The sequence below is a fragment of the Grammomys surdaster genome, unplaced genomic scaffold (assembly GCF_004785775.1).
Source record: "Grammomys surdaster isolate TR1022 unplaced genomic scaffold, NIH_TR_1.0 191, whole genome shotgun sequence".
In the NCBI taxonomy this organism is placed as follows: Eukaryota; Metazoa; Chordata; class Mammalia; order Rodentia; family Muridae; genus Grammomys; species Grammomys surdaster.
The window spans coordinates 1830867-1844835 of NW_021604636.1; the positions used below are offsets into that span (position 1 = coordinate 1830867).

A 13969-nucleotide genomic window follows, 5' to 3' on the forward strand; every position below is an offset into this window, starting at 1 on the left:
TCTGTCTCTCTGTCTCTCTCTCTGTCTCTCTCTCTGTCTCTCTCTCTATCTCTCTCTCTGTCTCTCTCTCTGTCTCTCTCTCTCTCTCTCTCTCTTTCTCTCTCTCTCTCTCTGTGTGTGTGTGTGTGTGTGTGTGTGTGCTCTTTATCCCCTTCTCCTCCTGTCTCTCCTGCCCTGCTCTCCTTTCTTCGCTGTTTTTCCTGTGATCGTTTCTACCTGGATATGATTGGAATTCTATCAAAAGGCTTCCACTCCCCTGTATTGCCCCCTCATCTTTACCTTGAGGTGTGTTAAGATTCAGTAAATGACACACTGGTTCTCAATGTGAAAACACCTATCCTTGGTTTCTTTGTCACTAACCCAGCACTGTGACTTGTTGCACATTTTGCCTCAGGATTGTTCCCCAGAGCACAACACAATTGGCAGACAATCAGGGGTAGAGTAAAAGGGTTTCTGAACAGTGTGTGGGGTTCTGGTTGCTTGTTTTTCTGTTTTTTTGTTTGTTTGTTTGTTTGTTTGTTCAGCCCTGGGAGTCTATCCCAAGATCTCCTCCAAGCTAAGCAAGTACTCTTTCACTAAGCCACACCCAAGCCCCTACAATTTTAGCTTTAATCACTTGCTACTGGACAGCTTTAGCATAACCAAGTAGGACTCATTGACCCCAATATGTAAAAGAGATGGCTTAAATACACACTATGTTTTAAACATCAATATTAATACTTACAGATTAATATGATTTAATTACATTAATTTGCAACTAATCTATCAGTTGAACATAAGATGTTCTCAATGACCGTATATATATAAAGTAGAAGTCACTCCTAAGTATTGTAAGGAAATGGTTCCAAGAAACCCTCTCTGTATTAAAATTGACAAATGTTCATGTCTGTGGAAATATTCAGGATTCAACATAGCATACTTGTGCCCTTCCATAGTTCATGATAGATGAGCTCTGCAGTCTGTATAGTGTCAAACACCATAAAAACATGGTGATCATAGCTGTTACACTCTTGTGCTTAAGGAGCACACGCCATTTTCCCCCTTATGTATTCAACCTATCTGTGGTTGAATCTGAGACCAGCTAATATGGAGGGCCGACTGCTGCATTATAATGAAACAAAGCAGAGAGGCATGAAATGGGGAATGTATGCAGATGAAATCCCTCATTAACACGGGAAAACTCAAGTGCAGCTTAGACAATAAAAAAAAAACTGCAATGTGAAATTTTGTCTGAGTTCATAACATTTCTGATATGCATCTTGTCACATTCGAGGGCATTCCTGAAGTAGTACGTGAAAGAGAAGGACCATCAGAGAATATAGGCACTGAGGAGTTAGAGGAAGCTAGGTGGCTGGCTGGCGGAGACCATCCTTCACTTCATTCATTCAGTCAGCAACACAATTTGCAACACACATTGCCTATCAGGCATTGTGTAAGGCACTGATGTGGGGGCAGAGGAAAACCTCTGTCACTGGCAATTACAACTTAGATGGTTTTGAGAAACCTACAGAGGGCAGAGGACGGATGCAATGACCACACTAAGAGAATAGTCTAGACTGGGCAAGACAAGAAGGGGGCATCCCTCTCCAGAGCCTCACTTGGATATTGTGTAATCATCTCCAAAGATAGGAAATGCTAAGAGTCTCGAAGCTCAGCTTCTCGTTTGACACTGAGAACTACATGGCTTCTGTGGGGCCCTAGGTGGGTTGGGCATCACAGTAAGTAAACAGTATAAAACTTGAGGTTTATAAGCTAAAATAAGGAAATCTTGATGACATAAAACAAGGATTACTGTGACTTAGGGGAAAGAAAACAGAACAAAAACAAAGCTTTCAGAGAATTCCTTTGTCCTGCTAGGTTTATTTCACCACAGCTAGAATTTCCTGGAACATGATGACTCTTAATGGCTAGCCTAAGGAAAAGAAAGAAAGAAAGAAAGAAAGAAAGAAAGAAAGAAAGAAAGAAAGAAAGAAAGAAAGAAGGAAGGAAGGAAGAAAAAAAGAAAGAAAGAAAGAAGGAAGGAAGGAAGGAAGGAAGGAAGGAAGGAAGGAAGGAAGGAAGGAAGATATTTACAAATATATTTATGCCTCCTGATGCTTAGGGAATTGTTTCATTTATTAAATACTTATGGTGGATGGCACAACATGGCAGCAAGGAACTGTTTGGACACTTGTTATAAAAGAAAACTCAATATATTTCTGACCCTGTTGTTGAGCTTAGAAACGTGAAGGAAATAGCGACAGCAAGTCAAGCCCACCAGCCCCACTGTGAGCCAGAGAAGGTTTCAGTGCAGAATTCCATGCAATTCTAAAGTTTGGTTATGCTCATGAGATCTGAACAGTCATACTTTTTTTTTTTTACATTCTTCCAAAGCCCTCCTCAACTTCAATTCTCTTTTACACAGTCTTTAATAGAACCCATCCTGTATTTAATATAAACACATAGCTTTTGACTATCATAATTTTGTACGGGCAAAGGCTTAGTTTCCCTCCATGCCTCAAGAATAAACTTTCTGTGTCTTAGCTTCTCCACAAATGAAACATCAGGAACACTTTAAGAAGATATCTCTATGAGTAAGTCCCATGCTTCTAGGGAATGGAGCCTAAAATACACATTACAAAAAAAAATAATATTTTTTAAAAGTTTTGTGTTGAATATTGATTAAAATACAAAATTTTGCTGAAAAGCATTTGTTGTTTTTCTTTTAAGTTAATTTCATCTTTAATTCATGTAAAAATGAATCAGGAAAAAGCTCACAGAAATGTGTTATGTGCACCATGTTTCTTGACTGTTTTGAACTATTGTGTTAAACTGGAATACTCAACATAAAGGCTATTGAGAAATATATAACAGGGCTGGTATCTCCCTTTCTTCATATGCACATGCGTATGCTATGCAGGCATGTAAATGCATTCTCACATGTGTGGTAACCCATTGTGAAGATGTGCATACACGTATATGTGCCTGGGTGTTGGAAGCCTGGGGTTGATATTGGGACTTTTCCTTTATCACTCTTTCTTTTCTGCTTTGAGGGCAGTGTCTCTCAGTCCAACTTAGAAGTTGCAGATAGGTATAGAGTCTATAACCTGCTGGGACCCACATTTTGGCCTTCCCAGACTGGAACTGCAGGGACTGAGGTAATGCTGTGCCCACCAGATATTTGCATGGGTTCTGGAACTCCAAACTTCAGGCCTCTTGCTTACATAGGAAACATTTTAACCACCGAGCCATCTCCCCTATCCCATCTTATCTAAACTTTAAATGATGATATTAATGTCCATAAAGTTCCTCTCCTGTCCATGATATCCATGCTAATATACATTGCAGATACCCATCAGGATAATCGTACCTTGAATAAAATGTTTGAAATCTTACACAGAGTCTGTGTCTTCACAATCTGGACATTCAACAACTCTTAAGTCAAACTATTTAGCCCATTTTTGAAATCTAAACAACTGACTGAGAAATATAATGTCCTACCCACTGACTGAGATTTGTGGTTTCTCCAAATGCTATCATTGCCTTGATAGCAAACCCCACATCCTGCTTCTGGATGCATGAAAGTATAACTAAAGAGCAGTAATTGCTTTGTATGGAATCACTTTTTCTTCCTATATAACTCCTACATTAAATAGCAGGTACTAATATAGAAGAAAGCAAAAATATCATCTAATTGATAACGTTTTTGAATTATGGCACCAGGTAGTAGATGGATGACAATGTGAGTTTTTATTTGCCTGGATCACTTGATGTATATAACATATATGTAACTGGAAAAATCTGCCTCAAGCTTTCTTACCCTGAAGTTATTACACTTGTAAATCCCAGCTCTTCATTTCCAGAAACGGGGTTCATTTACCAAACTAGCATATTTCCATTACAGACGTAAAGTCGTCTACCTGTGTTATGGAGGAAGCTATTAAATATTAATTTTCCTTAGTGTATTTTATGAGACTTGAGAGGCCTGTGAAAAAGCATCTACAAAAGTAGCAAGCCATTTTTGGAAAATAAAGATACATGAAACTTAATAGATATAAGTAATAAACTGTACTTTTACATTATTTAACGCTGCAAATACGTATATTTGGAACACAATCTTCAGGAACTTGAGGTATACTTTGACTGTGCTTGATAATGAGGTACTTTGCATGGGTCACATGACCATCTCTTGGTCTTTCTGTCTTGTTACTGTGCTTTTCAATGTCATCAGCATTTATGCTGAAAACATTTATTCACATTATTTGAGAAAAAGTAAATAATATCCTTGGGCCCCCCAGAAAAGCAACGCAGGGATGCTCTCATTGAATTTCACTGCACACAATGTACTGGATAGATATTAAATATTTTAGCACGTATTCTAAGCATGTAGCTCTGTGTCTGCTACACTGCTCACCCTAAGTCTAACCGGCTGAGATTATTATTATGAAAATAAAGTATTCCATATCAACGATATTTAAGCAAGCAGTAAAGAGATAACAGAAGTGAGAGCCTCATTTGCATTACAACAATAAGCAAAACGCAAGCATTATATGGTATCCCTTCTTAGTGAACAGGAAAGAAATGCTCACGATGGCAGTGCTGTCTTCAAAGCACACATAATGAAAATATTTTAATTCGAGAAATTGCCTAGAGCAAAATAGGATGATAATTGTGTTGGGTTTTTTTTTCCTTATAAAGAAAAGCCATATGAAACAAACGCTTTACTTCAAACAAAGAAAAACATTTCAAATATATATGTGCACACATAAAAATGTATGAAATTTAAAATAAATTACCTTAATATTAAAACAATTTCTTTAGTTTGCTAGAATAGATAGTCTTTTATTCACTAGATAGAATATCAAGGTAAGTTAATGACTGAATTAGTAAAATGTGGTCTGGGCCTTGAGTTAGAATTGTCCTTATTCCATTGTGTCCAAACCCAATTTTATTTCTCACTAGTCATGACCTGAACATGCATTTAATTTTTTTTTTAATTCTTTTTAGTTTAACAATACATTAAAAATATTTTTCAATTTTCAACTTACTCAGTACATTGCTAACTTCTGCAACCTGGGGAGAAAAAAAATGAAATCAAACACTATATATACGGAGGAAGACCAAACAAACCTATATTTACATCTGAAAACCAACTACAAACCTATATTTACATCTGAAAACCGGCTGCACCAGAAGAAAACAAATAGCCTTGTCATCTCTGACTGAAGAGCTTTGGAAGGTTCTCATTTGCCTGTATCATCTTTCATGCCTTTTCCTCTCTTTTGCCTCCAGTACAACACAGACACACACACACACACACACACACACTCCCCCTCTACCCCCGCAGACTGCAGTAGAAACTGCCAGAGTTGTCTCCTTTTTTTCCCCCCATAAGCCTTGCAGACATCTGCCACTGTCTGATAGGAAATGCTGATGGAGAAAGGATTTATCTACTTTCCATCCAAAATATGTGAGCCATTAAGGAAATTATAAGAAGCAACAACAATACACTCTGCTTTTATTCAGAGCCTTTCCCTTAGTGATTATTAAAAGGATGATATTTTTAGCTAAAGAAAGCAAAATGCATCTGCAGCAGCTGGTTTCCAAGGCAACAGAATAATTTAAAACCATGTGGAACTCCGCTCTCTAATTTTCATCAATCCCTCTTCATTCCTAGAGGTAGCTTTGTTCAGAATTTATAATTCCTTAAAAAAAAAAAAAGTCACTGCATTGATTTATTGTCTCTGCCACATTCCAGCAGCTGAATATTTATTTAGATTTGCATACCACCTTAGGTTCCATGGGGGTGGGAAACTCGAATTAATTGCAATCATCGTTTTGTTTGAAAAAAACCAAAATTAGTTTTAAAGAAAAATATCAACAATTTAAAACACATTGAAATCTTAGCATTATGTCATGATTTTTGAAAACCAGAAATGGTTCAAAACAAACCATAGGAGAGATCAACATAACATCTGAGCGTTTAAAGATAGTAAGCATATTTAGGAAGTTCAAAGGAGGTATTCGTTAGCTTGAATAATCTTTACCCACTATCCAGCAGTATTTCTTTACCATTAATTTAAGAATTTGTTATATTTGTACCTTATTCAAAGGTTTGTACCATCCATCTTTCAAATCAAAGCAAAAATAAGACCAATTTTTTTTTATAAACTACAGTCATTCTTAGTAAGTTTCAGTTCATTCAAAGGCATCAAAATATTTACATCACTATTATGACTTTGCTTTACCCCAGTCAACAGGTATTAACTGGATGCCAATGTGTCCACGACTGTACTATTTTTTAAGAACTCAAAGGTAATGATTTCCTCTCAGGATTAAATGATTTTATGAAATATAATCAACAGAGGAGCTAATGTTGTGGAATAAAATTATTTTACCATCCTTATTACTATAAATATGTCATTTAGTCTTTGCTGCTAAAAAAAATCTTTCCTGGTTTTTATAAAATAAAACACAGTTTCAGGCATTATAAGCAACTGGTAAAGTCAAAACTTTAGGCGTACTAACAACTGCCGTGAGGCTTTTGCTAGCAATGTGTCGTGGAATTTCTTAACCTTGACCTGTCTGATGCATAAATGAAACTTGTCGGTCAGACACTACTTTTCTCAGCAAAGTCTCATCTTTCCCAATTAGACTTCTGTGCTTTTAAAGAGAAAACCGTCCCGTGCTTGTTGACAGCTATCCGTAGATCTTTACTTCATCACCACACGTAAGCTTCACATTTGCTGACAAACGCTGCAGCTACTCAGGGTATGAGAAGCATAGAGAGAAGAAGGCTTACATGCAAATAGACCGTTCATTCAAAGTCTAGGCTAAAAGAAGCCGTAAACTTAAAAAAAAATTATTAAGCTCGTTGCTGGGTGGTAAATATAAAGACCCCACACTGAATCCAATATATTCAGAGAAGGCTCCATTTTCTCAGGACCTGTGGAATCTATCAAGCTTTTCTCATACGTCCTTTGGTTTCCATGAACACAAGCCTTGATATCACACACACACACACACACACACACACACAAAGACACACGATTTTATCCGTCCGTTGTGCTCAGTGACGTTTGCTTAGATGGCTAACCAGGAAAAGACATGTCCCTCGTGTTTTTGTGCGGTTTTTGTATTTAAATCGGGAAAGGGTTTTGCAAACACAAGGAGCTGCTCATCAAGGCTTCCCGGAGTCAAGCGAGGGACCAGTTTCGGGAAGCGCCTTCAGGATTACCACACTCCTGAGATGCTTCTACTAGAACCGAGCATTTCCCTTTAAGAAAAAAAAAAGGGAAGGAAGGAAGGAAAGAAAGAAGGAAGGAAGAAGAAAAGAAAAACCGAAAAGAAAATTCCTTTTCGTATTTTTTTTGTTTTGTTTTGTTTTTTGCTCTTACCTGTAAATATGGTCTCTGTACTTGGGCTCCCGCAGAACACACTGAGAAGAGCTCACTCCGCCCATCCATCAGGCCGCAGCCAACCAATAACAAAAGCCAGATCCTGGCGTCCTCCAGCTCTTGCTGCCTGCCTGCTCCCAGTCCTTGCTCCCTCCCACCCGAGCTTTTAGAGGACAAATCCCTGCAGCAGAGGGAGGAAGGCAGTGGGAGAAAAAAAAAAGAAATATGGAGAGACGAACAGAGAAGAAAAATATTTCAGGCAACAGCCAGCTGGAGTCAAAAGTCTTGTTTTGGATGTAGGAAATCGGGGTTAATCTATGTCTTGCCCACCATAAATCAAAGCAAACACCAAGGAAAGCCTAGGGTAAATTGCCTGTTTCCCCTCACCTCACTGATTTTTTTTTTTTTACTTCAGAGGAAAAAAATGCACGTCCTCATTGTACATTTTGAATTATGGGCAGAGAAAAAGACTGACCATCAATATTGTCTTTTCAAAGGGATCCAATCGAAATGAATCAAACATGACATCTCTTACTAGTGACATGACAACCTCTGCTTGGCAGTGTTGCTATTCATAGTTCTGGGGCCAGATCAGCAGAATACACATTTTTTCAAACAGAGTAGAAGAATATTCAAATATTTTAGAGTTGTGTGGTTTGTACAACTTCAGATTGCTTAGATACCGGCATTAATTTGTGAATATTGGAGCTTGTTAAGATTAAAGAGGAATCAGCCACTTGGTTGCAACGTCTCAAAGTGACTAATTGGACTCTAATTTTGCTCTAATAACCCTGGGCAAAATCATTTCATTTCTGAACTGAAAGGCATAGCATGAATAAAAGAACAATTGAGGAAAACATCAGATTAGATTTATTTAAGACAGCAAAGCAAATTCATGTGCAGCTTCAAGGAGGAAAATTGCTTTAAATGAGGTCTCACTAAGTAGCTGTGGCTAGCCTGGAACTCACTTAATGCACCAAGCTGGCCTCAAACTTTTAGAGACCTGCCTGCCTCTGCCTGCTAAGTGCTGGGATTAAAGGCCAGTGATATCACGAATAGCCAAGAAAGCTAATTAAGTGAACAAACAACAGGCCTCAATAAAACAAACCGGTATTCTTTGTATTTAAAATGGTACTAATTGGATCAGGGAGAGAGTTCGGTGGGCAAAGGCTCTTGCCCCCAAAACCTGACAAGCTGAGTTCAATCCCTTGGTTTGATGTGGTAGAAAGAGACAAAGACTTCTTGAAAGTTGGATTCTGACCTCTGTACCAGTGCCAAGGAATGGGAACACACACACACACACACGCACACGCACACGCACACACACACAACTAATATAAAATGTAACACTCGCTGCTGATTATGGTCATTTGATTAGATAGTCTAAGAGAGTCTTGATTAGATGTCTTGAGGAGACATGCATTAGTGGTTGTTTTGTTTATTGATGCATTTTTATTTACGTATGTGTGTGTGTGTGTGTATCTGTGTGTGTGTGTGTGCGTGTATGTGTGTATATCTGTGTGTGTGTGTATCTGTGTGTCTGTGTGTGTGTCTGTGTGTCTGTGTGAGCGTGTATGTGTGTGTGTATCTCTGTGTGTGTATGCGTGTATGTGTGTGTATATCTCTGTGTGTGTGTGTCTGTGTGTGTCTGTGTGTGTGTGTGTATGTGTGTGTAGGCTCTAGGTGGAATCTACCAGAGTTGGACTTGTATGTTGTGAGCTATCTGAGGTCGTTGCTGGGAGCTGAAAATCCTGTAGAAGAGCTGCAAACTCTTGACCACTGAGCTGCATTCCCATCCTTCAAGCTGACGGGTTTTCTCTCACGCAGTGTCCAACATGGAAGTATAGAGATATCTATGGTCTTTGTTCTGCAGTTTCTTAGTTCAATGACTTTATGGGAATAAAATCAAGAGGAAGAAAAGGAGTCCTTTTTATGTGAGGAAATAACTAGCCTGAGGACACAAGTTGGATAGTCAAGGGATAATGGTACAGAGACCAAAAGGAAGTAGCTGGTCACTTAACTTGAAGGAGACTTTACATAGGATTGCCCTGGAGCTGGATATTAGGTCAGTGTACACAAGGATGAATATATTTCATGTAAAGAAGCTATGTCTGCAAAGGCTAATTGACCAATTAGAACATCAGACATGCAGAATGGTTGGAATGTTGCAAGTTCAGAACCATGTTATCTCAGGGCATTTTTTGCCCCTTAAATATCATTTACTGCCCTCCGTTGTGCATAACCTGGCATCTTCTGTAAACTCTGGGTAAATCTTTTGGACTGGATTAGCAAACCTCTTGTTTCCACCAACCAAAAAGCCAACAACGCTGATACATGCATGACAGCTAAAACAATGGTTCTCAACCTGTGGGTCCCGACCCCTACAGGGCATCAGATATTCTACATACCAGATATTTATGCTACAGTTCATAATGGAGGGAAAACTGCAGTTATGAAAGAGCAATGAAATCATTTATTGTTTGGGGTCACCCCAGCATGAGGATTGCAGCATTAAGAAAGTTGAGAAACACTGATTTTCCTCCACTTTGCTGTAACTCACTCACTCGCTGTATCTACTGATATATTTGAAAAGTATATTACTTTATAGTCTTCTTTGTTCTATTTCTATTTTTTTAAAAAGCTTGTAAATTTGCTATGCTTTAGAGCATAGTATTTGGCTGAACACAAATCCATCTTGCTAGGCCTTGGGCACTCACATTTGGCTCTAAAATATACCATCTCACGTATTCCTGTGAAGTGAGAGCTAGAGTTTTCATTAATCATTGTTGAACAGTATCTATCAGGCCACGCAAGCCTTAGGAAAAAGTGGACTGATTTTACTTTGGTTATATGATTATTTGAAATTGATGTGTGAGACTTTTCTGGAGGTTATGTCTACTGAAACTTTGAGGGATATCTTTGAGGTCCATAGATGATACCAGAGAAATTGGGACCCCCCCCAAGTTCTTAAGTAAATATTATTAGAGTATAAAAGAAATAAACAAAACAAACAAACAAACAACCCAAGCCAGGAGAGCTGTAACTCTCAGCAGCTGCTCAGAACGGAGAGTGGAGGAGAGAAGAGGGAAAGCCATACTGTTTGAGCTCAGCAAGCATAGAGGTCAGCTATGTAGCAAGCTAGTAGCACATGGTGAGGGAGGGAGGGAGGCTTACTTTAGGGAGGGTGAAGCCTAAAGTGTTAGGGAAGCCCATGTTTAGCAAAAGCATGTTTAGAAAAGACATAGAAGAGAAGAAAGTGTGGTGCCTTCCTGAGCAATTCAGAGAAGTGGGCTGACTTTCAAGGCTACAGGGCTGAGCCTCTGTGAGAGAAGGCACCAGGGGGCGGGAACTCAAGGAAGGAAAAGTGTTACTACTCCACCTATCTCTTTAGCTTGGCTTAAGTAGAAACCACCTTAGGGGCGGGTGTGTGTGGGTCTAGGGCCTCACCCAGACTAAATCTGCATTTGAAGAGGTTGTGGCTCACCACTTAAAGCAAGTTCCCTTGCCGACTTTAATGTGACCTATTATAAACAGGAAGTGACAGATAAATGTGCCTTAGATGTAAACTCTCCTATTGTGATGATTTGGTTTGATTTCAGACCCTGGACAAAGGACTGAGATGCATATTTGCATATCAAAACAGACCAGGCCTGCAGGTTCTCTCAGCATCCCTCAATTCCTACCTGGCACACCCTGCTGGCAACCCTGAACTTTCCAGCCCAGGGGCTGGGCAGCTCTTCCCCCAGAGGCTCTTTCTTATAAAATCCAGACATTTTGCTCAGATTCTCTGTCATTCTGCCTCTCTGTCTCCGTCTCTGTCTCTGTCTATCTCTCTCCTTCCCTCCCTTTCTCCTTCCCCCCTCCCCCTCTTCCTTACCATGGAAATGACTCCTTTGACCTCAGTCCTTGAGGCCAGTGAACTCGTCCAAGAACAGCTTCCCAATAAACCAAGATCTAATATATTCTAATCTAGCTTGAATTGTCTCATTTCATCAGCAGAGAGATAACCTATCAGGTTACTTTGTAGTTGACTCATTGGCAGGTCTAAGGGTATAGATCTCATTTGGAAATTGTCAGCATGTAAGAAATGATTACAGCACTGAAAGTGGACTAGGCTCCTCAAGGGTTAATACGTAAAACTATCAACTGGTAGTGGAAAATCAACCTACTAAAACAAATTTGCAGAGGCTGGAGTAGACATTTCTTCTAAGATGTAAAAATGACCAACAATATTTGGAAAACTGTTCTGCAATCAAGGAAATAATCAAGGAAATGACCTTTAAAATACTTATGAGATTCACCTCACACCCAATAGGATGTTTTAGTCAACTTTTTATCCTGTGACAGAGTACCCAAGATAAATCAGTTTAAGGAGATGAAAATCCATGTGAACCAGCATTTCTAAATGAAGGCTGTACCTTATATTGGACCTTGACGTTGCTGTGGAAAGCCTCTGGAAGCCGGTTCTAATCCATGTAGTCTTAGTCATTAACCAGGGCCACAGTAAACTACATTTTAAGAAGATGCTCCAGTGAGTCACATGCTCCTTTAAGTAGAGAAGCATTGTTGTCAGCCATTGAATTTGACCTTTATTTTTTTGCCAACTGAAGGTGAGCAGTACCTGGCCTTGAACTGCTTGACTACTATTGACTACAGTAGCTGTAAAAATGAATGGCAGAAAATAAATGGAGATAAGTTGCATGTTTCCTATATACTTAGGCCAACAGCATCTAGCACCAGACTGACTCTTCAGTTTGCAGAGATCTGGCTCTGCTGCCAGGAGTCTCTTTAGAACACCAGTTTGACAATGCTAAGAGGAACTGACTGAACAGAATGGTGGAGCTGCATTGTTAGTGGGAGCTGGCTTCCTGAGGAGCAGTGACAGTTGGACTTTGAGATGACCATGAGGGTCTGCCTGCACATTGCCTAGCTTCCCAGAAGCCAGGTAAACTGATCTGAAATATGTCTGAGTGATTTTAAAAAACAAAAAATCTCTCTTGACAGAACATACAAAACCTCTGATGGTTAAGTAGCCATGGTTTAAACAAGGGAACATAGAAATAATGAAAAAGTAAAAGAATGGCCAACATTCAAGAAAATCCACAATCGGGCAGCTTGTCATGGGAAATGCATCTAGATTACATGAATTAACTGGTTAGCTTCCTACACTGAACTGCAGTGCGCAAGAGCTCTACACTATATAAGGAGTACCCAGGAAGAATATATGGTATGGCTTAGACTAAGTTCCTTCTATCTAGCTGACTGAGCATGATCTTATATTGTAACAATTCAAATGTACTATTGAAATCTGCTGAGTGAATGGAAAGAGGAGGTTTGGGGGGAGAGGTCTTTGAAACTAAGATTCCTGTAAATACCAAAACAAAAGCTGATAAAGCCTCTCAGCCTTACCAACACACAAGATTTGATTCAGTAGCTACATTTGAAGAAGCAAAGGATCAAATTTGATTCAACTGACCAAGACACCTCACATATTGCTGTAACTTCTCAGGAGTCCTACGAGATCCATGGCCCTGTGTGGAAACTCTAACAGTCATAAACATTTCACAGAACTTCATAAGTACTGATATAAATTCATAAGAATCTACTTATCTACCATGTTCTTCTAAAAGTATGAATTCAAAACTACCTGGCATTTTTGTATGATGACAGTGTTCTGTGTACTAAAATACTATAATAGTATTGCCAAGTCACTGATTTAAAGTTTACATTTCACTGAAGACAAATTATATTTAAACAATAATAAATTAGTATGTTGAATAGTCTGTGGGTAGTGCTACCTCTTAGATAGAGGTGGATCTCAGCAGTTGTGTTTGCTGCCCTGGAGGTAAGTCCTAGCTTATTGTGTATCAAAAGGGAGATCATCGATAATAGTGATGACTAGAATCCAAAATTAACACAAATAAGATTGAGTGATGATTAATCTCAGTTATTGATTTGATGAGAGATGAGGCATTGGAGACGGACTTCTTAACACACCTATTAACATACCTATGAGAGATTGTCTTGATTAAATGTGTTAAATTGGGAAGACCTGCCCATTGTGGGTGGCCTCAGTCCCTTGGCTAAGATTCTGGAGTGTACAAATTGGAAGAAGTGAGCTGAACATAAGTATTCATCATTCTCTTCTTCCTGATTGTGAACACAGCGTGGACTGCTGCTTTAAGTGACGAATCAGTCTGCCTCCATCATAGGCTTAAAAACAATCTTAAAAACAAATGCCTGTAGAAGCATTGCAGGTCTATGCTGTGTCACATGTATATCAGTAGATGGCAGAGAGGAAAGAGTCTATACCTACCCTCAATATTCTGACCTATGAATGTCTGAATGATGAGTGTCTTAACATTTCCTGAAAAAAGAGCCTGCGATGATAACCAGACCAGAACTATTAGACCTGGACAAGGAACTAGCTTGAGGTAACCATCATTCAGGTGCTGTGCAGGCCTAGGGGGGGCAAGGAAAAAGCATGCCTGAGATGACCCTTGCCTGGTGCCTTAATGCATGAGCAGAGCATAACACACCTGAGACAACCTCAGATACTCAGAGACCCCTGTTGCCTCTATGAGGAACAAGTA

At 39.2% G+C, this 13969-nt stretch overlaps 1 protein-coding gene and 1 non-coding gene across 2 annotated transcripts in view; one reads left to right on the forward strand and one right to left on the reverse strand.

The window, feature by feature from the left end:
- The window catches only part of Csrnp3 (cysteine and serine rich nuclear protein 3), a 176260-nt gene extending 168815 nt beyond the window's left edge, over nt 1-7445 (reverse strand). The window contains exon 1 of the mRNA XM_028769252.1: nt 7377-7445. The gene's annotated coding sequence lies outside the window, so the exon portion shown is untranslated. The remainder of the gene's footprint in view (nt 1-7376) is intronic.
- A 6166-nt stretch (nt 7446-13611) lies between these two features.
- On the forward strand, nt 13612-13741 carry LOC114622825. The gene has a single exon (XR_003711681.1). It is a non-coding gene; the product is annotated as a small nucleolar RNA SNORA17 (small nucleolar RNA).
- The last annotated feature ends 228 nt before the right edge of the window (nt 13742-13969 follow it).